Source organism: Arachis hypogaea, chromosome 15 (genome assembly GCF_003086295.3).
Source record: "Arachis hypogaea cultivar Tifrunner chromosome 15, arahy.Tifrunner.gnm2.J5K5, whole genome shotgun sequence".
NCBI lineage: Eukaryota > Viridiplantae > Streptophyta > Magnoliopsida > Fabales > Fabaceae > Arachis > Arachis hypogaea.
The window spans coordinates 63,147,797-63,174,440 of NC_092050.1; the positions used below are offsets into that span (position 1 = coordinate 63,147,797).

Here is a 26,644-nt window from a genome sequence, read left to right on the forward strand (position 1 = left end):
CGCACTAAACTTGGAGTTCATATCTGGAGGAGTATTTGCAGCTGCTCAAACCAGTGTCAATCACATACAGCCTGCCATTGAAGAAATCACTCACAAGCAAAGAAAGCAGTAATACCAGAGTTAATTTAGAAAGACAAAGCAACTCCGACTCTCAACTCTATTCCTATTATTTAGTATTCCCAGCATATAATTCCTATCAGTATTTTCTACCCCTTTTCTTTATTTAGCATGAAATAGTTTCTCTTCATGAATGAAAGCCTACAACCTTCTTATTCTGCCTGACTAAAACATGCAAGACAACCATAGCTTGCTTCAAGCCATAATTCTCGTGGGATCGACCCTGACTCGCTCAGCTATTACTTGATCGACCCTGACTCACTCAGGTATTACTTGAATGACCCAGTGCACTTGTTGGTACAGCGGTACAAAAATGTGGGGATTCATGCCCCACTTTTAAAGATCGCCATGCTTTTAAAACGTGGCGATATGTGCCAGATATGGTTATGCTTTTAAAGCATGCCAATAACAAGATATGGCTACGCGTTTAAAGCATGCCAATAGAGAGACATTTGGCTACGCTATTAAAGCAGGACAATAGCGAGACGTATGGCTATGCTTTTTGATGAGCGGATAATTTATACGCTTTTTGGCATTGTTTTTACGTAGTTTTTAGTATGATTTGATTAGTTTTTAATATATTTTTATTACTTTTTAAATAAAAATCACATTTCTGGACTTTACTATGAGTTTGTGTGTTTTTCTGTGATTTCAGGTATTTTCTGGCTGAAACTGAGGGACTTGAGCAAAAATTAGATTCAGAGGTTGAAGAAGGACTGCAGATGCTGTTGGATTCTGACCTCCCTGCACTCAAAGTGGATTTTTTGGAGCTACAAAAGTCCAAATGGCGCGATCTCAATTGCATTGGAAAGTATACATTCAGGGCTTTCCAGAAATATATAATAGTTCATACTTTGCCCGAGTTTAGATGACGCAAACTGGCGTTCAACGCCAGATCTCTGCCCTATTATGGAGTTAAACGCCGGAAACAGGTTGCAAAGCAGAGTTAAACGCCAGGAACAGGTTACAAACTGGAGTTTAACTCCAAGGAAGACCTCTACACGTAAAAGCTTCAATGCTCAGCCCAAGCACACACCAAGTGGGTCCGAAAGTGAATTTTTGCATCATTTACTTATTTCTGTAACCCTAGTAACTAGTTCAGTATAAATAGGACTTTTTAGTATTGTATTTACATCTTCGGATCATCTTTTGATCATGTTTTGATGATTGAACCCTCTTCGGGAGGCTGGCCATTCGGCCATGCCTGGACCTTCATCACTTATGTATTTTCAACGGTAGAGTTTCTACACACCATAGATTAAGGTGTGGAGCTCTGCTGTTCCTCATGAATTAATGCAAAGTACTATTGTCTTTCTATTCATTTCAAGCCTATTTCTTCTCTAAGATATTCATTCGCACACAAGAACATGATGAATGTGATGATTATGTGACGCTCATCACCATTCTCGCTGATGAACGCGTGCCTGACAAACACTTCCGTTCTACATGAAAACAAGCTTGAATGCATATCTCTTAGCCTCCTGATTCACGATCAGAGTCTTCGTGGTATAGGCTAGAATTATTGGCAGCCATTCTTGAGATCTGGAAAGTCTAAACCTTATCTGTGGTATTCCGAGTAGGGTCTGGGAAGGAATGGCTGTGACGAGCTTCATACTCGCGAGTGCTGGGCGTAGTGACAGACGCAAAAGGATTACTGAATCCTATTTCAGTATGATCGAGAACCGATAGATGATTAGCCGTGCGGTAACAGCGCATCTTGGACCATTTTCACTGAGAGGACGGGAAGTAGCCATTGACAACGGTGATGCCCTACATACAGCTTGCCATGGAAAGGAGTATGAAGGATTGGATGAAAGCAGTAGGAACGCGGAGATTCAGAAGGAACTAAGCATCTCTATACGCTTATCTGAAATTCTCACCAATGAATTACATAAGTATCTCTATCTTTATTTTACGTTTTATTTATATTTTAATTATGAAAACACCATAACCATTTGAATCCGCCTGACTGAGATTTACAAGTTGACCATAGCTTGCTTAAAGCCGACAATTTCCGTGGGATCGACCCTTACTCACGTAAGGTTTATTACTTGGACGACCCAGTGCACTTGCTGGTTAGTTGTGCGAAGTTGTGACAAAGAATTAAGATTATGAACGTGCGTATTAAGTTTTTAACGCCCTTACCAAGGAATGAACGATCACGATTTTCCCACACCAAGTTTTTGGCACCGTTGCCGGGGATTGTTCGAGTTTGGACAACTGACGGTTCATCTTGTTGCTCAGATTAGGTAATTTCTTTTAATTTTAATCTTTTTGTTTTTATTATTCTTATTCTCGAAAAAAAAATTTCAAAAATAAATTATTCTATGACTTCAGAATTTTTAAGAATGAATTCTAGAGTTTCTTCATGATCTGTTGAAGCCTGGCTGGCTGTCAAGCCATGTCTAAATTTTTGGACTGAGGCTTCCACTTATCATGGCAAAAGTCCTTGGACTCTCATCTAATCAGCTGTTATATGCCTGATTTGTATCTGCTGGAGCTTGGTTGGCCATTGGCCATGTCTAGTGTTTTGGACCGGAGCTTTCACTAAAAGCTTGGCTGGCTAGTGAGCCATGTCTAATTCCTGGACTGAAGCTTTAGACTAACATTGCATGATTCCTGGAATTCTCATTAAAAATTTTGAAATCCTTATTTTTGTTTTTCCAAATAGTTTTCGAAAAATCCAAAAAATTTTAATAAAATCATAAAAACAAAAAATTTGATGTTTCTTGTTTGAGTCTTGTGTCAAATTTTAAGTTTGGGGTCAATTGCATATTTTTAAAATTTGTGCATTTTTCGAAAACTCATGCATGTGTTCTTCATGATCTTCAAGTTGTTCTTGACAAGTCTTCTTGTTTGATCTTCATATTTTCTTGTTTTATGTCTTTTCTTGTTTTTCATATGCATTTTCAATTTGTTAGTGTCTAAACATAAAAAAAAATTTTAAGTTTGGTGTCTTGCATGTTTTTCTTTTCTTAAAAATTCTCAAAAATAAGTTCTTGGTGTTCATCTTGAAATTCAAAGTGTTCTTGCATGCATCATGTGTTTTGATTAAGAATTTTCATGTTTTGAGTCTTTTTATTGTTTCTCTCTTTCTTCATTAAAAATTCAAATAAAAAAAAATATCCTTCCCTTATTATCTCATAAATTTTCAAAAATTTGGTTTGATTTAGTCAAAAAGTTTTTAAATTTAATTGTTTCTTATGAGTCAAATCAAATTTTCAATTTAAAATTTCTATCTTTTCCAAATCTTTTTCAAAAATCAAATCTTTTTCATTTTTTCTTTCATATTTTCGAAAATTTTAAATTTTGATTTTCAAAATTTTTTTCTTATTTCCATTTCATATTTTCGAAATCAATGCTAACAATTAATGTGATTGATTCAAAAATTTTAAATTTGTTACTTGCCTAGTAAGAAAGGTTCAATCTTTAAATTTTAAAATTATATCTTTTTGTTTCTTGTTAGTCAAGTAATCAACTTTAATTTTCAAAATCAAATCTTTTTAAATTTCTTTTTCAAAATAAGTTTCAATCACATCTTTTTCAAAATCAATTTCAAAATCTTTTCTAACTTCTTATCTTTTGAAAAATTGATTTTCAAATCTTTTTCAATTAACTACTTGACTTTTTGTTTGATTTTAAAAGTTTACTATTTCAATCATATCTTTTCAAAACTACCTAACTAAATCTTTTTCTAATTTTCGAAAATCACCTTCCTCTTTTTCAAAATTCCTTTTTAATTAACTAATTGTTTTAACTTTTAATTTAATTTCATCTTGTTTTAAATTTTCAAATTTTAATTTTAATTTTAAATTAAAAACAAAAATATTTTTCTTTTTTTTTCAATTATTTTCGAAAATTCTTCTCTCTCATCTCCTTCTAATTATTTATTTATCGACTAACACTTCTCTTCCTCTTAAAAATTCGAACCCTCTCCCTCTTTCTGTGTTCGAATTTCTTTTCTTCTTCTACTCACATAAAGGAATCTCTATACTGTGACATAGAGGATTCCTCTTCTTTTCTGTTTTCTTCTTTTTCATATGAGCAGGAACAAGGATAAGAACATTCTTGTTGAAGCTGATCCTGAACCTGAAAGGACTCTGAAGAGGAAGCTAAAGCACAACTCTCTGGAGAAAATCTGACAGAAATTTTCGAAAAAGAAGGAGACATGGCCGAAAATAATAACAATGCAAGGAAGATGCTTGGTGACTTTACTGCACCAAATTCCAATTTACATGGAAAAAGCATCTCAATCCCTGCCATTGGAGCAAACAATTTTGAGCTAAAGCCTCAATTAGTTTCTCTGATGCAACAGAACTGCAAGTTTCATGGACTTCCATCAGAAGATCCTTTTCAGTTCTTAACTGAATTCTTGCAGATCTGTGATACTGTTAAGACCAATAGGGTTGATCCCGAGGTCTACAGGCTTATCCTTTTCCCATTTGCTATGAGAGACAGAGCTAGAATATGGTTGGACTCTCAACCTAAAGATAGCCTGAACTCTTGGGATAAGCTGGTCACGGCTTTCTTAGCCAAGTTCTTTCTTCCTCAAAAGCTTAGCAAGCTTAGAGTGGATGTTCAAACCTTCAAACAGAAAGAAGTTGAATCCCTCTATGAAGCTTGGGAGAGATACAAGCAACTGACCAAAAAGTGTCCTTCTGACATGCTTTCAGAATGGACCATCCTGGATATATTCTATGATGGTCTGTCTGAATTATCAAAGATGTTATTGGACCATTCTGCAGGTGGATCCATTCACCTAAAGAAAACGCCTGCAGAAGCTCAGAAACTCATTGACATGGTTGCAAATAACCAGTTCATGTACACTTCTGAAAGGAATCCTGTGAGTAATGGGATGCCTCAGAGGAAGGGAGTTCTTGAAATTGATACTCTGAATGCCATATTGGCTCGGAATAAAATATTGACTCAGCAAGTCAATATGATTTCTCAGAGTGTGAATGGATTGCAAGCTGCATCCAACAGTACCCAAGAGGCATCTTCTGCAGAAGAAGCTTATGATCCTGAGAACCCTGCAATAGCAGAGGTGAATTACATGGGTGAACCCTATGGAAACACCTATAATCCCTCATGGAGAAATCATCCAAATTTCTCATGGAAGAATCAACAAAAGCCTCAACAAGGCTTTAATAATGGTGGAAGAAACAGGTTCAGCAATAGCAAACCTTTTCCATCATCCACTCAGCAACAAACAGAGAATTCTGAGCAGAATCCATCTAGCTTAGCAAATATAGTCTCTGATCTATCTAAGGCCAATCTAAGTTTCATGAATGAGACAAGGTCCTCCATTAGAAATTTGGAGGCACAAGTGGGCCAGCTAAGTAAAAGAGTCACTAAAACTCCTCCTAGTACTCTCCCAAGCAATACAGAAGAGAATCCAAAAAGAGAGTGCAAGGCCATTACCTTACTTGGTGTGGCCGAACCCAGAGAGGAGGAGGAGGACGTGAATCCTAGTGAGGAAGACCTCCTGGAACGCTCAGTGACCAATAAGGAATTTCCCTTTGAGGAACCAAAGGAATCTGAGGCTCATCTAGAGACCATAGAGATTCCATTGAACCTCCTTTTACCATTCATGAGCTCTCATGACTATTTATCTTCTGAAGAAGATGAAGAAATTACTGAAGAGCAAGTTGCTCAATATTTAGGAGCAATCATGAAGCTGAATACCAAATTATTTGGCAATGAGACTTGGGAGGATGAACCTCCATTGGTCATCAAGGAACTAAATGCCTTGGTTCAGCAAACTCTACCTCAAAAGAAACAGGATCCTGGTAAATTCCTAATTCCCTGTAACATAGGCACCATAACCTTTGAGAAGGCTCTGTGTGACCTAGGGTCAGGCATAAACTTAATGCCACTCTCTATAATGGAGAAACTTTGGATCTTTGAGGTACAAGCTGCTAGAATCTCATTAGAGATGGCAGACAACTCAAGAAAACAGGCTTATGGACTAGTAGAGGATGTGCTAGTAAAGGTTGAAGGCCTTCACATCCCTGCTGATTTTATAATCCTAGACACTGGGAAGGATGAGGATGAATCCATCATCCTTGGAAGACCCTTCCTAGCCACAGCAAAAGCTGTGATTGATGTGGACAGAGGAGAGTTGGTCCTTCAACTGAATGAGGACTACCTTGTGTTTAAGACTCAAGGTTCTCCTTCTATAACCATGGAGAGTAAGCATGAAAAGCTTCTCTCACTGCAGAGTCAACCAAAGCCCCCACAGTCAAACTTTAAGTTTGGTGTTGGGAGGCCACAACCAAACTCTAATTTTGGTGTTGAACCCCCACATTCAAACTCTAAGTTTGGTGTTGGGAGGTCCCAACAATGCTCTGAACATCTGTGAGGCTCCATGAGAGCCCACTGTCAAGCTATTGACATTAAAGAAGCGCTTGTTGGGAGGCAACCCAATGTTATTTAATTATATCTATTTATTTTCTATTGTTATTTTATATTTTTTTAGGTTGATGATTATGTGGAGGCACAAAAACTACTAAAAAATAAAAAACAAAATGAAAAATAGCTTTAAAAATAGCTCACCCTGGAGGAAGAACTCAGTGGCATTTAAACACCTGTAAGAAGCATCAAACTGGTGTTTAACGCTAGAAAGAAGCATCAAGCTGGCGTTAAATGCCAAAAACAAGCACCAGACTGGCGTTTAACGCCAGAACAGAGCATGGAAGTGGTGTTAAACGTCAGAAACAAGCAGCAAGCTGGCGTTTAACGCCAGACATGCATACTAAGGGCGTTTTACATGCCTAATTGGAGCAAGGATGTTAAGTCCTTGACCCCACTGGATCTGTGGACCCTACAGGATCTCCTCAGGATCTGTGGACCCCACAGGATCCCTACCTTTTCTTCTCTCCTCTTCACACCTTTTCATAACTCTCTGTCACAAATACCCTTCACCAATCACCTCAATCACTCTTCCCCATCACCTCTTCACCACTCACATCCATCCTCTCTTCCCCAAAACCCCACCTACCTCCAAAATTCAAACTCTTTTCCCTCCCAAACCCAACCCTAATGGCCGAACCCTAAACCTTCCCCCACTCCTATATAAACCCCTCATTCCTTCTTCATTTTCACACAACACAACTCTTTCTTCTTCCCCTTGGCCGAATACACACCTCTCTCCCTCTCCTCCATTTTTCTTCTTCTTCTCCTTCTTTATTTCTTCTTTTGCTCGGGGACGAGCAAATATTTTAAGTTTAGTGTGGTAAAAGCATTGCTTTTTGTTTTTTCCATAACCATTAATGGCACCTAAGGCCAGAGAAACCTCAAGAAAGAGGAAAGGAAAGGCAATTGCTTCCACCTCTGAGTCATGGGAGATGGAGAGATTCATCTCAAAGGTCCATCAAGACCACTTCTATGAAGTTGTGGCCAAGAAGAAAGTGATCCCTGAGGTTCCTTTCAAACTCAAAAAGAATGAGTATCCAGAGATCCGACATGAGATCTGAAGAAGAGGTTGGGAAGTTCTCACCAACCCCATTCAACAAGTCGGGATCTTAATGGTTCAAGAGTTCTATGCAAACGCATGGATCACTAGGAACCATGATCAAAGTGTGAACCCGAATCCAAAGAATTGGCTTACAATGGTTCGGGGGAATTACTTAGATTTTAGTTTAGAAAATGTAAGGTTGGTGTTCAACTTGCCAATGATGCAAGAAAACGCACGCCCCTACACTAGAAGGGTCAACTTTGATCAAAGGTTGGACCAAGTCCTCATGGACATATGTGTGGAAGGAGCTCAATGGAAAGTTGACTCAAAAGGCAAGCCGGTTCAATTGAGAAGACTGGACCTTAAGCCTGTAGCTAGAGGATGGTTGGAGTTTATTCAACGCTCAATCATTCCTACTAGCAACCGGTCTGAAGTTACTATAGACCAGGTCATCATGATCCATAGTATCATGATTGGGGAGGAAGTGGAAGTTCATGAGATTATACCTCAAGAACTCTATAAGGTGGCTGACAAGTCTTCCACTTTGGCAAGGTTAGCCTTTCCTCACCTCATTTGTCACCTTTGCAATTTGGCTGGAATTGACATAGAGGGAGACATCCTCATTGATGAGGATAAGCCCATCACTAAGAAAAGGATAGAGCAAACAAGAGATCATAGACCTCAACAAGAGCATGAGGAAATTCCTTACCATGAAATCCCTGAGATGCCTCAAGGGATGCACTTCCCTCCACAGAACTATTGGGAGCAAATCAACACTTTCCTAGGAGAATTAAGCTCCAATATGGGACAACTAAGGATGGAGCACCAAGTGCACTCCATCATCCTCCATGAGATTAGAGAAGATCAAAGAGCTATGAGGGAAGAGCAACAAAGACAAGGAAGAGACATAGAGGAGCTCAAGAGCACCATTGGTTCTTCAAGAAGAGGAAGATGCCACCCTCACTAAGGTGGACCCGTTCCTTAATCTCCTTGTTCTTATTTTCCTATTTTTCGTTTACTATGCTTTATGTTTTATTTATGTTTGTGTCTTTACTATATGATCATTAGTGTCTAAGTGTCTATGTCTTAAAGCTATGAATGTCCTATGAATCCATCACCTCTCTTAAATGAAAACTGTTCTAAAAACAAAAGAACAAGAAGTACATTGTTTCGAATTCATCCTTGAAACTAGTTTAATTATTTTGATGTGGTGACAATACTTTTTGTTTTCTGAATGAATGCTTGAACAGTGTATATGTCCTTTGATATTGTGGTTTATGAATGTTAAATATGTTGGCTCTTGAAGGAATGATGAAAAAGGAGAAATGTTATTGATAATCTAAAAGATTATAAAATTGATTCTTGAAGCAAGAAAAAGCAGTGAATACAAAAGCTTGCGAAAAAAAAAAGAGAAAATAAAAATGGCAAAAAAAAAACAGAAAGAAAAAGAAAAAGCAAGCAGAAAAAGCCAAAAGCTCTTTAAACCAAAAGGCAAGAGCAAAAAGTCAATAGCCCTTAAAACCAAAAGGCAAGGGTAATAAAAAGGATCCAAGGCTTTGAGCATCAATGGATAGGAGGGCCTAAAGGAATAAAATCCTGGCCTAAGCAGCTAAACCAAGCTGTCCCTAACCATGTGCTTGTGGCGTGAAGGTGTCAAGTGAAAACTTGAGACTGAGCGGTTAAAGTCAAGGTCCAAAGCAGAAAGAAGAGTGTGCTTAAGAACTCTAGACACCTCTAATTGAGGACTTTAGCAAAGCTGAGTCACAATCTAAAAGGTTCACCCAATTATGTGTCTGTGGCATTTATGTATCCGGTGGTAATACTGGAAAACAAAGTGCTTAGGGCCACGGCCAAGACTCATGAAATAGCTGTGTTCAAGAATCAACATACTTTACTAGGAAAATCAATAACACTATCTAAATTCTATGTTCCTATAGATGCCAATCATTCTGAACTTCAATGGATAAAGTGAGATGCCAAAACTATTCAAGAGGCAAAAAGCTACTAGTCCCGCTCATCTGATTGGAGCTAAGTTTCATTGATATTTTGGAATTTATAGTATATTCTCTTCTTTTTATCCTATTTGATTTTCAGTTGCTTGGGGACAAGCAACAATTTAAGTTTGGTGTTGTGATGAGCGGATAATTTATACGCTTTTTGGCATTGTTTTTACATATTTTTTAGTATGATTTGATTAGTTTTTAATATATTTTTATTAGTTTTTAAATAAAAATCACATTTCTGGACTTTACTATGAGTTTGTGTGTTTTTCTGTGATTTCAGGTATTTCTGGCTGAAATTGAGGGACTTGAGCAAAAATCAGATTCAGAGGTTGAAGAAGGACTGCAGATGCTGTTGGATTCTGACCTCCCTACACTCAAAGTGAATTTTTTGGGGCTACAGGAGTCCAAATGGCGCGCTCTTAGTTTCTTTGGAAAGTAGACATCCAGAGATTTCCAGAAATATATAATAGTTCATACTTTGCCTGAGTTTAGATGATGCAAACTGGCGTTCAACGCCAGCTCTCTGCCCTATTCTGGAGTTAAATGCCAAAAACCGGTTGCAAAGCAGAGTTAAATGCCAGGAACAGGTTACAAACTGGCGTTTAACTCCAATGAAGACCACTACACATGAAAGCTTCAATGCTCAGCCAAAGCACACACCAAGTGGGCCCAGAAGTGGATTTCTGCATCATTTACTTATTTCTGTAACCCTAGTAACTAGTTCAGTATAAATAGGACTTTTTAGTATTGTATTTACATCTTCGGATCATCTTTTGATCATGTTTTGATGATTGAACCCTCTTTGGGAGGCTGGCCATTCGGCCATGCCTGGACCTTCATCACTTATGTATTTTCAACGGTAGATTTTCTACACACCATAGATTAAGGTGTGGAGCTCTGCTGTTCCTCATGAATTAATGCAAAGTACTATTGTCTTTCTATTCATTTCAAGCCTATTTCTTCTCTAAGATATTCATTCGCACATAAAAACATGATGAATATGATGATTATGTGACGCTCATCACCATTCTCACTTATGAACGCGTGCCTGACAAACACTTCCGTTCTACATGAAAACAAGCTTGAATGCATATCTCTTAGCCTCCTGATTTATGATCAGAGTCTTCGTGGTATAGGCTAGAATTATTGGCGGCCATTCTTGAGATCCGAAAAGTCTAAACCTTGTCTGTGGTATTCCGAGTAGGATCTGGAAAGGGATGGCTGTGACGAGCTTCAAACTCGCAAGTGCTGGGCATAGTGACAGATGCAAAAGGATTACTGAATCCTATTCCAGTATGATCGAGAACCGACAGATGATTAGCCGTGCGGTGACAGCGCATCTTGGACCATTTTCACTGAGAGGACGGGAAGTAGCCATTGACAACGGTGATGCCCTACATACAACTTGCCATGGAAAGGAGTATGAAGGATTGGATGAAAGCAGTAGGAACACGGAGATTCAGAAGGAACTAAGCATCTCTATACGCTTATCTGAAATTCTCACCAATGAATTACATAAGTATCTCTATCTTTATTTTACGTTTTATTTATATTTTAATTATTAAAACACCATAACCATTTGAATCCGCCTGACTGAGATTTACAAGGTGACCATAGCTTGCTTCAAGCCGACAATCTCCGTGGGATCGACCCTTACTCACGTAAGGTTTATTACTTGGACGACCCAGTGCACTTGCTGGTTAGTTGTGCAAAGTTGTGACAAAGAATTAAGATTATGAACATGAGTATTAACTTTTTAGTGCCGTTACCAAGGAATGAACGATCACGATTTTGCCACACCACTTTTAAAGCGTGCACATAGCGTGAAATATAGCTACGCTTTTAAAGCGTGCTAATAGCAAGAGATATGGCTACGGTTTTAAAGCGTGGCTGTTGATGACTGTTGTACAATATGGCTACACTTTTAAAGCATGGCAAAAGGTTTGTTCAGTCACTTTTTTTAATCTTCGTAATAAAACTTTACAAAATTCATAAATAATTTTTAAATTTAGACAATGACCAATAATTTTAAATCAACCAGTCTAACATACATAAAATTTTCACTAAAAAAGTATTTAATCACATGACAGTATAACAAAATACCAAAATCAATGTCATAACAACTACACATGTATTCCTAATACATGAATGGAGATTCCAATAACTTTGCGATGCTATCTAACAATAATTTTGATCAACCTCCTTGCATATGTGCACCCAATTCACCAAACTGATCATTAGCCTCCACTATGTCCTCAGATAGACGTACAACATCCAGCTTCTGCTTTAGGATTTCAGTGGCATTTAGCAACAACTGAGAGGCTTTTATGGCTCTAGTAGTTTCCATAGTGGATATAAAGCTATCCTATTTTACATTGATTTCTACAAGGCTGGGCTTTCCCATTGTTTCAGCTTTCTTGATGACCTCATCATCATAGGTGTGTGCCTCAGCATCAACCTCCATAACATGTTAAATTCTAGCAGTGATAACCAAAAATCAACATGGTATTTGAATGCACTGCTCTTTATCATCATCAACAGAAAGTAGATGGAGCCTGTCCACATTCTCAAGCTATAAATAATAAAAGTTATTAATAAATAAATGGATAAAGAAATCAAACTTTTAGTTAATTATCATATCAAAGCCAACACCACACTCTGTCAAATAGACTAATCAATAGAACATGGTATATTGAATAAGAACAAAGGAGAAATACCTCAACACAAAGACCAGCTGTAACACCCTACCACACAGAGCCTTATGCTTAAGTCATAAGACAGAGGTGGTTAGGTATTACGACCTCTAAAAATAAAATTTAGTATATATAGTAGTGTGAAAAATATTTATAACTAGGAGCCTTTGTTGAAAATGGTATATCAGAATCACTAAATTGAAAAGCGCAAAACTCACGAATGAGATAATGTAAGCGATACACAGAAAAAAGATAAACTAACATGGATAGATAAACAGAAGAGTGCCAAAATAAAAATAACCAAAATAAAGCCCAAAAGATAAAGATCTTCGCAAAATCGGAAGCTTCCAGCGTGCCTCAGCATGGAGCCTCACGTCCTGTGATGTGTGGAAAATGATCCAACACAAAACTCACCGGCAAGTGTACCGGGTCACATCAAGTAATAATAACTCACATGAGTGAGGTTGATCCCGCAGGGATTGAAGGATTGAGCAATTTTGGTTAGGTGGTTGATTTAGTTAAGCGAACAAGTGTTGATTTGAGTGATTTGTATTCAACAGAAGCTAAATGGCATGAAATTTAAAGGGAGAGGGGTAATGGACTGTAAATTAAAGGGCAAAGGAAGTAAAGAAGCTGAATCTTAAAGTGCAAGTAATATAAATGATAGAAGCTTAGATTGCAAGAAATATAAATAGCTGAAACTTAGATTACAAGAAATGTAAATTGCTTGAATCATAAAGGGCTTTGGGAGCTGGGATTTCAGAAATTAAACAAGAAAAAGTAAATGACATTCAACAGAGAAGTAAAAGATGAATTAAAGAGTAGCAGATCTAAACAGAAAAGAAGAATTGCTTAAAGAAGCAAAATAGAAAGTCAATGTAGCTCAATTGCATTAACTGAAAGAGAAGTTAAAGATCTCAGGGGTTGAATGAGACTAGAGAACAAGTCTAAATCTCAATTCCTTTCTTGATCCAACAGAGAACAATTGCAGAAGAAGTAAAAAATGAAAATAGTAAAGGAACCTTAGATCTAAATTCACAATTCTTTGAAATTATACAGAAAGTAAACAAAGAGAGATCTCAGATCAAGAATGAAACAGAATTCCTTCAATTCTCAATCCAAGATTCAAAACAAAAAATGAAGAATGTAGAAGTAAGAACAGAGAGGAAGAGAATTCAATTCTCCTTCCCAATTCCTGAATTCCCAGCTAGAAAATGAAAATGAAAAATGACAAGTGAAGTTCTAAAAAGTTCAAAAAAAAAAGATCGAAAAGATGAAAAAGTGTAAAAGCAAAAAAAAAAGTCCTCCTCTAAATCAAACTAGCTTCTATTTATACACTTCCTATTTTTAGATTTTAGAATTTTGGAGTGGGCTTTTTAATTTTGTGGAAAATTGAATTTAAATGATTTTTGGTTGAATTTTTGGATTATGGTGCACTCCCAGGGTCAAGCTCGGTTAACCAAGGGAGCGCAGCACTCTCCCTTTTGTTGTCCTTGGCAATTTGTTGTGCATGCCAAGCCTCCCATGTCAGGCCTCATAGCGCTCGGTTGATGCCAAGAGCGCAGCTTCCATGTTGCCTTGTTGGTGCGCACCAAGCCTTGGTGCTGCCTCCCTTGCGTGCCAATTTGTTGCGCTAGATGGGAGCCTTGTGACAAGCATCACTAACGCTCGGTGATGCCAGGGCATTTTGGCCAGTTTCACTGACCTTTTCTTTACTGTTTTTAAGGTAGTTTCATGCATTTTCTTAGAAAATAAGCTAGTTTTGGGTAGATATTCACTTACATCTTGATTCAAGCATATATTGTGTACTTTACATGATTTCATGCGAATTTTGCATGAATTATATGAAAAATTGGATGATGCATGACTCATGACTTGGACTAGAACTTTGATGCACTTTATTGCTTGATTTCAGGACAAAGGAAGCAAGGAAGAACCACGTTAGCAGCCACGTTAGTCTAACTAACGTGACCACTAACGTGGAATGGGAGCTAGCTTGCAACGTTAATGAGAAAAGTAATCGCCAATAACGCCCTCGAAGCCATCATAACCCACGTTAAGAGTCACGTTAACTAAGTTAACGTGAACTCTAACGTGGAAGAAAGAAAATGGAGCCAACGTTAGTGACACTTACCTTTGTCACTAACGTTGGACTAAGCTCATAAGTGGCCACGTTAAGAGCAACGTTAACTTAGTTAACGTGGGCTCTAACGTTAAGAAGCAAAAGAGAAGCCAACATTAGTGACATTCACCTTTGTCACTAACGTTGGCCAAGCCTCCATAAGCCACGTTAACTTAGTTAACGTGGAAGCTAACGTGGAGAGAGCAATTGATAGCCAACATTAGTGACACTTACCTTTGTCACTAACGTTGGGGTGAACCACCAAGAGCCACCATGAGCAACGTTAACTCCCACGTTAACTTAGTTAACATGGAAGCTAAGGTGGATAAAGAGATGATGAGCCAACGTTAGTGACACTCACCTTTGTCACTAACGTTGGAGATGGCTAGCATGACTACGTTAGAAGCCACGTTAACTTAGTTAACGTGGACTCTAACGTGGGAAATAGGGGCACATTGGAACGTTAGTGACAAAGAAAAGTGTCACTAACGTTCTCGAAGAATTGGCACTGCTACGTTAGAAGCCACGTTAACCTAGTTAACGTGGACTCTAACGTAGGGACAAGGGAGGACTCTCCACATTATTGGGAAAGGTAAGTCCCAATAATGTGTGTGAAGGACCAAGAGGCAACGTTAGTGGTCACGTTAGTGCCACTAACGTTGAAGTCAACGTGATCATATTTTGGTTAGGAACATTAGTGAAAAAGGTGATTGTCACTAACGTTCTCGAACCCACACTTTCACTTAACGTTGACACCACTAACGTCCTGAGCCAAAGTCCCTGCTTACTTCACCTTTTCTCTCTGCAAGCAAAGCTAAGCCCAATGAAAAGGATAACTGCTTCAAACTGAAGATTCAGAGGCCCATACCCAAGACTTGAAGAACCAACTAGAAGATCGGAAGAGTAGTATATATAGGAGTAGCTTTGAATTAGTTAGGGAGTTGGAAAACTTTAGAGAGCCTTTGGCATAGAACTACTCTCTGTATTTTACTTTCTCTGCCCTTCTAAGTTTACTTTCATCATGTATTCTCCATCTTTGTTTTCATTTTCCAGAGCTATGAACAACAAAACTCCTTTCATTGGGTTAGGGAGCTCTGTTGTAATTTGATGGATCAATATTAGTTTTCATTCTCCTTCTTCTATCTTTTCTCTTGATTTTACTAGAAAGCTTTCGATCTTCATCCAATTGGATAGTTATCTTGGAAAAGAAGCTATTCATACTTGGATCTCTTCTGAACCTTGAAAGAGGAATGAAGAGATCATGCTAGAAATGCTTTCTCATGCTGGACCAAATTGGGTTTGGATGGATATGTGACTATAATCCTACCAACACTTGATTTGGGAAATGCATGTGGTATAATCAGTGACCATACTTCATCTCTTCTCATGAGCAATTGACCAAGGACTTGGCTATTGATCAAGATTTGAGAGATTGAATTACCAAGAAATTAGAATTCGATCACTTAAGATTGCCAAGGAGATCAATGAATGCATTGATTGAGGAAGAGATGAAAATGAACTTGATCCGGAGAATGCAACATCTCCTGAGCCCAATGAACTCCCCATTTTTGATCTTACCCATTCTCTTTAATTTTTGTCATTTACTTTTATGAGAAATTACCCCATTCCCATTTAAGATTCTGCAATTTACTTTCTGCCATTTACATTCAGCTCTTTATTTCTAGCATTTAATGTTTCTGCTATTTACTTTCCTGCCATTTAATTTTCTGCAAATCTCACATCAAATTCTGGTTCGCTCAACTAGAACATTCCTCTAATTAAAGTTGCTTAATCAATCAATCTCTGTGGGATTCGACCTCACTCTATTGTGAGTTTTTACTTGACGACAAATTCGGTACACTTGCCGAAGAAAATTTGTTGAGAGACAAGTCTTGTGCGTATCAAGTTTTTGGCGCCGTTGCCGGGGATTGATTTTGTATCAACAATGATTAAGTTGGAGGATCACTAGATTGAGCATTTGTTATTCTGTTGATTTAAATTTCTATTTGAGCACTTTACTTTCGGTTTCAGTTGTTTTGTATTCCCATCTCTTTAACCCCTTTATTTCGGTTGTTTACACTCTGTTTCACTCACCCACTAACTGTTTGATATATTGCATCACTCACACTAACAGCAATTTTTTTTAGAATAGTTTCTGGATCTATTTCCTTGCTTGTACCTTATTGGTTGTATAACAGGGAGGAGAAGTGGGGCTTCAACTTCATTTGATTCTGAACCTGAGAGGACCTTCCTTAGACTAAGGAGGGAAGCAAGAGGAAAAAGAGTAGTTAGTACCGAGGAAGAGGAGGAATACTTTGAACCAAACATGGAAGAGAATATGGAAAACCATCATGAAGAAGAAGCTCACAACCATGGCAGAGAAGGTCTAGCAAATCATGCTGGGCAAGAGAGAAGAGTTCTAGGCTCCTACATCAACCCAAATCCAGGAAACTGTGGGAGTACCATTCAAAAGCCAACCATACATGCCAACAACTTTGAACTAAAATCACAGCTCATCACCCTTGTTCAGAACAACTGTTCATTCAGAGGAGGCGTCCAAGAAGACCCCAATCAACATCTAACAACCTTCCTGAGGATATGCGATACTGGGAAGTCTAATGGTGTTCATCCTGACACCTATAGACTACTTTTGTTCCCTTTCTCACTCAAGGATAAGGCATCTAAATGGCTGGAATCCTTCCCTAAGGAGAGTTTGACAACCTGGGAAGATGTGGTGAACAAATTTTTAGCCAGATTCTATCCTCCTCAAAGAATCAACAGGCTGAGAGCTGAGGTTCAAACTTTCAGGCAACAGGATGGTGAGACTCTATATGAAGCATGGGAGAGGTTTAAGGACCTAACAAGGAGGTGTCCACCAGATATGTTCAATGAATGGGTGCAGCTACACATTTTCTATGAAGGCCTTTCTTATGAATCAAAGAAAGCAGTAGACCACTCATCCGGGGGATCTCTGAACAAGAAGAAGACCATTGAGGAGGCCATAGATGTCATTGAAACTGTAGCAGAGAATGACTACTTCTATGCCTCCGAAAGAGGGAACACTAGAGGAGTGATGGAGCTAAACAATGTAGATGCTCTGCTGGCCCAAAACAAGCTCATAACCAAGCAATTAGCTGACCTCACCAAGAAGATGGAGAGGAACCAAGTAGCAGCAATCACCACCTCATCAACAACCCAAGAGGGAGTGAATGCAGAGGCAGAGAGTGAGCAGGAGCAAGCCAACTACATTGGAAATTCACCTAGACAAAATCATGACCCATACTCCAAGACCTACAACCCTGGTTGGAGGAATCACCCAAACTTTGGGTGGGGGAATCAACAAGATCAAGGCCAAGATCAGAGACGTCACAACCCCAACAACAATGCAGCCCACCAACAATTCACACAGAGAACATATCAACACCACCATAACAACACCTCTCCACACCCATATCAAAACCAAAATAACACTCCTCATCCTTCTACCTCCAATCCCAACCTACCATCATCTGATGACAGACTCTCAAGGATTGAGAACCTTCTTGAAGGCATATGCCAAGAGATCCAAGACAACAAGGTGTTCAAGGAGGAAGTGCGAGCAAATTTTAAGAACCAGGGAGACACCATCAAGAGGTTGGAATCTCAAGTGGGGTATCTCTTTGAGTAGATTCCCAAACCTACAGATGGATTCCCAAGTGACACAGAGAAAAATCTGAGAGGTGAAATAAAGAAAGTAAGATGGGAAGATTGCAAGATGGTCACTATAAGTGGTAAGGAGACTAAGGACAAGCCAAACAAGCCGTCAGAACAACCTGGAGATACCTCAGCAGAGAAGAAGGAAAAAGATCACCAAGAACCAAAAATCTCACAACAGGAGCTGCTGAGACTCTATGCACCCTTTTCCCAACTACTCAATGGTGCTATGGAGAAGATAATATACTCAAGATTTCTTGACTTGTTTGTATCTCTGCATGTAAACATACCATTCATCAAGACCATCCAACAAATGCCTGCATACATCAAGTATATGAAGGAACTGCTTTCTAGGAAAAGCTCACTCAAGGGAGGCCAAACTATAGTAATGAACAAGGAGTGCAGCGCCCTCATTCAACCAGAGTTGCCTACAAAAAAAGGACCCAGGGAGTTTTCACATCCCCTATGCCATAGGAGAAACATTGTTTGATAAAGCACTCTGTGATTTGGGAGCAAGCATCAACTTAATACCTTTATCCCTTATGAAAAGGCTGCAGATCAATGAGATAATGCCCACAGATGTAGTCATCAGGCTAGCTGATAAAACTCAAAAACAAGCAATAGGAGTGGTGGAAAATGTGTTGGTAAAGGTTGGGAAATACTTCCTCCCAACAGACTTTGTCATATTGGACATGGAAGAGAGTCACACTCACCCAATCATATTGGGAAGACCATTCCTAGCTATAGCCAGAGAACTCATAGATGTAGAGCGAGGGGAGCTAATCTTGAGGATCCATGATGAACAACTCAGCTTTAATGTCTTCAAACTCTCACAAGAAACAGATCAAGAGAACAAGGAACCAAGGAAGAATCATAGTGAGATACTGAAGGAAGAAACAAGCACTGAAGCACAACCAGCATATCTGGGAACTCCCTTGATTGATGAACAAGGCAACCAACAATTCCCACAGCTCAAAGAAAATCAGGAGGAACCCAAACCACCAGAATCATATGAGACCAGTAACCACATTTCCTTAGAGGAGGAGGTCACAAAGAGTAAGACAGCATCACAAGGAACAAAGAAGAAGGTACCAAGGAGGTGGAGGAACAAGAAGATCCCTACCGAAGACTTCTCTCCAGGGGATAAAGTGATCTCAGCTTACTTCCCAGATATCCCCCCTGATCTCCCCAATGTACCATCTCAGTTACCTAAGGTCTTCACTATCAACAGAGTTCTCTCCTTGGAACATGTAGAGATCATTGATACAACCAATGGATATAGGTCCACAGCAAGAGGGGAGGACTTGAAGCATTATCAACCTCCCTGATGAAGGAGAAACGTCAAGCTAGTGACGCTAAAGAAGCGCTTTATTGTAGGCAACCCATGTTTTATATGCTTTTAGAAAATAGTGAATAAGTCAATATTCATGAATTCTAACCCAAACTTGACAAACACTTGGTGAAATCCTTATTATGCAATATATAGTGAAGAATAAGTGGTGTTCAAAGCATGCCGAGAGATGCATGAATGCAAACCAGAGCATGCTAATCTTGGAGCCTTGAACAAACTTTTTCATCACAGTGCTACAAACTAAGTTTGGTGTCACCCAAGGTGCCACCAATGTGCATATAAGGATACACAGTTAGTTAGTTAGTTGGTGTTCATGAATAAACAATCTAGTTCTTTTTCTTTATTATTCTAGCCATAAAGTTTAATTTCTCAATGATATTAATTTTTCTTATTTTATTTTTATAGGAAAAGGGAAAGGAGCATTGAAGGGGATTGATTGGACAATTAAATGAGGAAGGTTCGGATAACATAAAAGGAGAATATTTCACACGTGTCTCAAGGGGGAATGCATTGGGAATGGTTGCCATGCAACATTGGAAGAAGAACAAACTTGGAAACTGAACCAACCCCATCATAAAGTTGGTAATCCTTGTGCTTATTCCATACAAAACCCCATCTGTTCATCATACACCAACCCCATCAATCCACACCTTTCATCTCCTCTTCACTTCCCTATATAAGTGAATCCTACTCCGTACTTCCCTTTCACACCCAAAGTGCTATTTCTCACACTTCACACCTTTGGCATCCAAATTCCTTCATCACACCTTATCCTAACCAACCAAATTCCTCATCTATCCGTACCTTCCACTCTCTTCACACAGCAACTCAAATTCATGGCAGCATCAAGCTCCAAGAGGAAAAAGAGGAAGGAACCAATGGAGAGCATCCCTTTTGATGAGAAGAGATTCAAAACTGCGTTCCATGAGCTCGAATTTGAACGGATAAAGCTTAAGAAGATACTGCCTGAGTTAACATTCCAAATTGACGAGGATGAGTGCCCACAGATTCGAGAGAAAATTGAACAAAGAGGGTGGCAAAGGCTCACGAACCCAGAAGGGAAGATCAATGCAAACCTCATCAAAGAGTTCTATGCAAATGTGGTTAGAGAAGATTAAACCAAAGCCCCAACCTTCAAAAGCTATGTAAGAGGAAAAGAGGTGGACTTCAGTCCAAATGCTATAACAAGAGCCCTTCAGCTGAAATCACCACATTTTGATGAGCTTAGTTATCATGCAAGGATAAGTTAGAGCCCTGACAATGATGAACTCGAAGAAATAGTGACTGACATATGTGTCATAGGAGCTGACTGGGAAAGGTATGCAGATAAGAGACCCCGGTTCATCAAGAGGGGATACCTTAGCCCAGAAGCCAAGGGATGGTTTGAACTGGTGAGGAGGTCTATCCTCCCAGCTGCAAATAATTCAGAGGTCAATATTAATCGAGCGACTATGGTACATTGCCTAGTACAGGGTGGAGAAATCAATGTGCATGAACTCATAGCTGAGGGCATTCAAGAGTCAGCTGAGAAGGTTGATTCGGGTGCCAGGCTTTGGTACCCCAGCACCATTCTCAGATTGTGCACAAAAGCCAAGGTAGTCTTTGAGGATAGCAATCCAGACTGGGTGAACCCTGGGAGGCTAGTTACACTCCAGCGTCTGATCTATACTACGCCCGCCCAACAACAAAAAAAACCTCAAATAAGAAAGCGAAAACCAAAAGAAGGAGCCCATCAAGAAGAGTCTCATAAGGAAGAATATCAACAAGAAGAACAGCATGACCCAACCAACTTGAATCTGAATCATCTTCTAAGAGCCATTGAAGACTTAGGGATGAGACATATGGAAGGACAAGAGCAAATACTAAACCTTCAGTCCAACTGGATGAGCCAACAAGAAGAGTGACAGAAACAACAAATGGAGCAGCAACAGGAACACTACTCCCAGCTCACTCAAGCCATCAACCAAGTGAATGAAAGGCAAGAGCGTCAAGATAAGCGCTTGCAAGAACTCAACCAGCGGCAGCTAGCTCAGATGAAAGCATTCAACGAGTTCAGTGTACTTAATGAAGGACGGCAACTACATAGGGAGGAGTTCAACGTAAACACTCAAGCCAAGTTAAACTAAATGTCTAGTCATATGCATCATCTACACAATGCCATCCCTACATATGATGAGGTCCAAAAAGATTTTGTAGAACAAGAAGAAAGGAAGGTGAAACAGCAGAAGGAAACATTAAAGAAGAAGATGGAAGATGCTGGCTTCTGGAAGAAGTTGATTGGAAAAGGCAAAGGAGGTGGGAGCTCAAGCGCAACAAGTAAACACAAAGAGGACGAGCAAGAGGGAGAGCATGGGCAACCCCATGAGTAAAAGGTGGTGGAGTTCCCTCTTTGGTCCATCTTTTTCTATGCTTTAAATAAGGAAGATCTTGTATGAAATAGAACATGCTTCCCTGTTAGTTTGAACCTTTTTCAATTCTGTCTTTTAAACTTTTTGTTGATTAGGGCTGTGTTTTCTAGTCTGAATGTCATTACTGCATCATTCCCTTACTTAATTGTATGCTTGTCCTTTTGAATCAAATGAAAAGAGAATGAGTGTTTTATAAAAGACCAGAGTGGAGTTCATACTATGGAGTAAGTTCCTGAGTTTGTGGTGTGGTCATAAGTTAGCTAAGTTGGTTCAACCACAAGGTGGGAAGATAACTATCTGTCATGAATCATATGCTTGAACACACCCCATGAGACTAGCTAAATAACAAGATCCTAATAAGAAAAAGGGAAAGAACAATCAAAGTTGAAGAATAAAAGAAAAATAGCAAGAAAAGAGGCTAGGCACCAAGGGTTTGAGTCTTGAGGGATGTGTCTGTGGTGTTCCTGTACCAAGGATCTGCTTGGATTACTAAGCTCTCAGGGGTGCTTTATCACCTGGTAACTTGGGTTAACTAACCCGGGATTATCAGCTGAAAGTCCACTATCAAGAGCAATCTTTGCTACAGAACATTTAGTAACCCAAAGAGGTGCTGGACACCAAGACCTCAAGGAAAGAAAATAAACAAACCATGTGCCTGTGGTGTGTATGTATGGGGGAGAGACTTGAGGAAGTAAGTCCTTAGGGGTGCTTCAACACCTAGCACCTTGAACCAACTGGTTCGGGAGTGTTGGCTGAAAGCTTATTCTAAAGAGTTGCCCCCTTACAGAGCACTTAGCCTAAGAACACAAATAAGACCTGAAATGACAACAAAAAGGATCAATGAATAAAAGTCTCATGGGATGCAATCAAGTGAGTATTCTAGAACATGATAAAGGTCTGAAAGCCAGTGAAGGAATGAACCTAAGTTGCTATGCATGGAACCACCATAAAACCAGGAACATGACTTCCACAAGAATGACTCATTTCTCTTTGCATTCCATTCATCATTCTCTTGTTTCAGTACTTGCTTAGGGACAAGCAAGCTTTTAAGTTTGGTGTTGTGATGCCAGGGCATTTTGGCCAGTTTCACTGACCTTTTCTTTACTGTTTTTAAGGTAGTTTCATGCATTTTCTTAGAAAATAAGCTAGTTTTGGGTAGATATTCACTTACATCTTGATTCAAGCATACATTGTGCACTTTACATGATTTCATGCGAATTTTGCATGAATTATATGACAAATTGGATGATGCATGACTCATGACTTGGACTAGAACTTTGATGCACTTTATTGCTTGATTTCAGGACAAAGAAAGCAAGGAAGAACCACGTTAGTGGTGTACGAATTGTGAATCACACTTTTCACAACTCGTACCACTAACCAGCAAGTGCACTGGGTCGTCCAAGTAATACCTTACGTGAGTAAGGGTCGAATCCCACGGAGATTGTTGGTTTGAAGCAATCTATGGTTATCTTGCAATTCTCAGTCAGGAAGTCAATTGTGTTTATCAGTTGAATTGCGAATAAGCAAGAGAGCATGGGTTAAAGATTACTTGTTATGCAGTAATGGAGAATATGTTGGAGTTTTGGAGATGCTTTGTCTTCTGAATCCTTGCTTTCCTCTGTCATCTGATTCACGCACGCACGTCCTTCTATGGCAAGCTGTGTGTTGGGGCATCACTGTTGTCAATGGTTACATCCCCTCCTCTTGTGAAAATGGTCCAAATGCTCTGTCACAGCACGGCTAATCATCTGAGGTTTCCGATCATGCTGGAATAGGATTCACCCTCCTTTTGCGTCTGTCACTACGCCCAGCACTCGTGAGTTTGAAGCTCGTCACAGTCATTCAATCCCTGAATCCTACTCGGAATACCACATACAAGGTTTAGACTTTCCGGATTCTCATGAATGCCGCCATCAATCTAGCTTATACCACGGAGATTCTGATTAAGGAATCCAAGAGATATTCATTCAATCTGATGTAGAACGGAGGTGATTGTCAGACACACGTTCGTGGATTGAGAAAGGTGATGAGTGTCACTGATCATCACCTTCTCCATAGTTAGGCGTGAATGGATATCTTAGATAGGAACACGCATGTTTGAATAGAAAACAGAAATACTTGCATTAATTCATTGAGACACAGCAGAGCTCCTCACCCCCAACAATGGAGTTTAGAGACTCATGCCGTCAAAGAGTACAAAGTTCAGGTCTAAAATGTCATGCCCCCCAAAATAAGTTTCTAAAAGTTGTTTAAATACTAAACTAGTAGCCTAGGTTTACAAAAAGTGAGTAGACTATGACAGATGGTGCAGAGATCCACTTCTGGGGCCCACTTGGTGTGTGCTGGGGCTGAGACTTAAACAATTCACGTGCATAAGGCTGTTTTGGGCGTTCAACGCCAGGTTTGGATCCATTTCTGGCGTTGAACTCCAACTTTTAATCCTTTTCTGGCGCTGGACGCCAGAATTGGGCAGAGAACTGGCGTTGAACGCCAGTTTACGCCATCTATCCTTGAGCAAAGTATGGACTATTATATATTTCTGGAAAGCCCTGGATGTTTACTTTCCAACGCAATTGGAAGCGCGCCATTTCGAGTTCTGTAGCTCCAGAAAATCCACTTTGAGTGCAGGGAGGTCAGAATCCAACAGCATCAGCAATCCTTTTTCAGCCTGAATCAGATTTTTGCTCAACTCCCTCAATTTCAGCCAGAAAAATACCTGAAATTACAGAAAAACACACAACTCAAAGTAAAGTCCAGAAATATGAATTTTTCTTAAAAACTAATGGAAACAAACTAAAAACTCACTAAAACATACTAAAAACTATATGAAATTAACCCCAAAAAGCGTATAAAATATCCGCTCATCACAACACCAACCTTAAATTGTTGCTTGTCCTCAAGCAACTAGACAAATAAAATAGAAGACTAATAGGTTGAGAAGCAATAATATCTCAGAGTTTTGAGTGAAGCTCAGATTCTAATTAGATGAGCGGGACTAGTAGCTTTTTGCTTCCGAACAGTTTTGACATCTCACTTTATCCATTGAAGCTCAGAGTGATTGGCATCTACAGGAACTTAGAATTCAGATAGTGTTATTGATTCTCCTATTTCAGTATGATGATTCTTGAACACAGCTATTTCATGAGTCTTGGCCGTGGCCCTAAGCACTTTGTTTTCCAGTATTACCACCGGATACATAAATGCCACAGACACATAATTGGGTGAACCTTTTAGATTGTGACTCAGCTTTGCTAAAGTCCCCAATTAGAGGTGTCCAGAGTTCTTAAGCACACTCTTCTTTCTGCTTTGGACCTTGACTTTAACCGCTCAGTCTCAAGTTTTAACTTGACACCTTCACGCTACAAGCACATGGTTAGGGATAGCTTGGTTTAGCCGCTTAGGCCAGGATTCTATTCCCTTAGGCCCTCCTATCTGTAAATCATGTTGCTTGTATGCGAAGTTTGTATTCGTAGGTTTTGATGAATGACAAACTAACAAACGACATGAAAGACAAACCAACAAACAACTTGAATGAACAAGCATATTGAAAGATCAACCAACATTCAACGTTGAGGAATGAAGAGTTTAAAGCAACACAACAACAACAAGAAACTCAAGTCCACAACATTTGAAGACAAGTATAGTGTCTTAGGACTTAGGTAACTTCTTGTTAAGAACCAATTGCTAAATCTCTCAACACACACTCACAAAATGTTTTGATGCACATCTTGCAATTCGATGCTAGCCAAATGGTTTAAAAACTTGTTTTCAAAGGTACAAAAGCATAGGAATTGACTCCAACAAGTTTGAGATCAATCCTAAGTATTTTGAAGTGATTTTAAGCCATTCTTTAAGGTTTGCATCGATGCACACTCATCTTGCATCGATGCAACCTAGCTGAAAATTCAAATTTCAGCTTCAAAGACACATTTGCATCGATGCAAAGTGTTATGCATCGATGCAAATGATTCAAAAACATAAAAAACGGCTAGTTTTAACAAAACGGCTCCATCCCATTAACTCCCCAACGTTTCTAAGGTTTGGGAAGTCTATAAATAGATGGATTGAAGCCTTATTTCATATATGTGAGTATTTGCAAACTATCTTGTTCATATTCTTTCATTCTACACATTTTTAAGGTGTTATAATACACAATTTGAGAGAGCAATATCAATTGGTTCAATAGTGCTAAACTTGTAATCATACACTCTTCTAGAGAGTACTCATTTCATCTCAACAATTCTTTGAGAATTGTTTTCTTGTAACACTTTGTAAATTGGAGTGTGATCTCCAAGGTTGAGTCAAGAGTTATAAACACTATAGTCGGTGAGGATACCAAAGGAGTATACTAAGTACTCAAGGCAAATCTTAGAGAAGGAATCTCTAGGTGGAGTGGGTTAGTATACGAGTGGTGATCATATACCGTGAGGTGTTAGAAACTAAGGACTCGGATTGTAAAAGGTTTTGCGCGAGCACCTTGAAGCTTGGCAATAGTGGAACTTCTCAATAGCGATTGAGAAAGAAAGTGGACATAGGACAAGGATTGCGCCGAACCACTCTAAATAGCGTTTGCATCTCTCCAAACTCATCTCTTCAATATTATTGTCTTTTACCTTTGAGCAAATAAATTGTGATCGAAAAGTAGCTTCGTAAGTACTTAAGGAATGGCTTAAGTCTGATTGGTGAAAAGCTTGATCAATTTATTTGAGTTGGTGTCTATTGGAAAGTAAAAGCTCCTTATAAATGCTTAGCAATTGAGTTAAGCTCTTGGAAAAATACTAGTACAATAACACTTTTG

General features: G+C 39.1%; 2 non-coding genes across 2 annotated transcripts; both read right to left on the reverse strand.

Moving 5' to 3' along the window:
- Positions 1 to 4,678: 4,678 nt before the first annotated feature.
- On the reverse strand, positions 4,679 to 4,786 carry LOC112752598 (small nucleolar RNA R71). The gene has a single exon (XR_003177026.1). It is a non-coding gene; the product is annotated as a small nucleolar RNA R71 (small nucleolar RNA).
- A 12,384-nt stretch (positions 4,787 to 17,170) lies between these two features.
- LOC112752930 (small nucleolar RNA R71) lies at positions 17,171 to 17,277 on the reverse strand. The gene has a single exon (XR_003177339.1). It is a non-coding gene; the product is annotated as a small nucleolar RNA R71 (small nucleolar RNA).
- Positions 17,278 to 26,644: the final 9,367 nt, after the last annotated feature.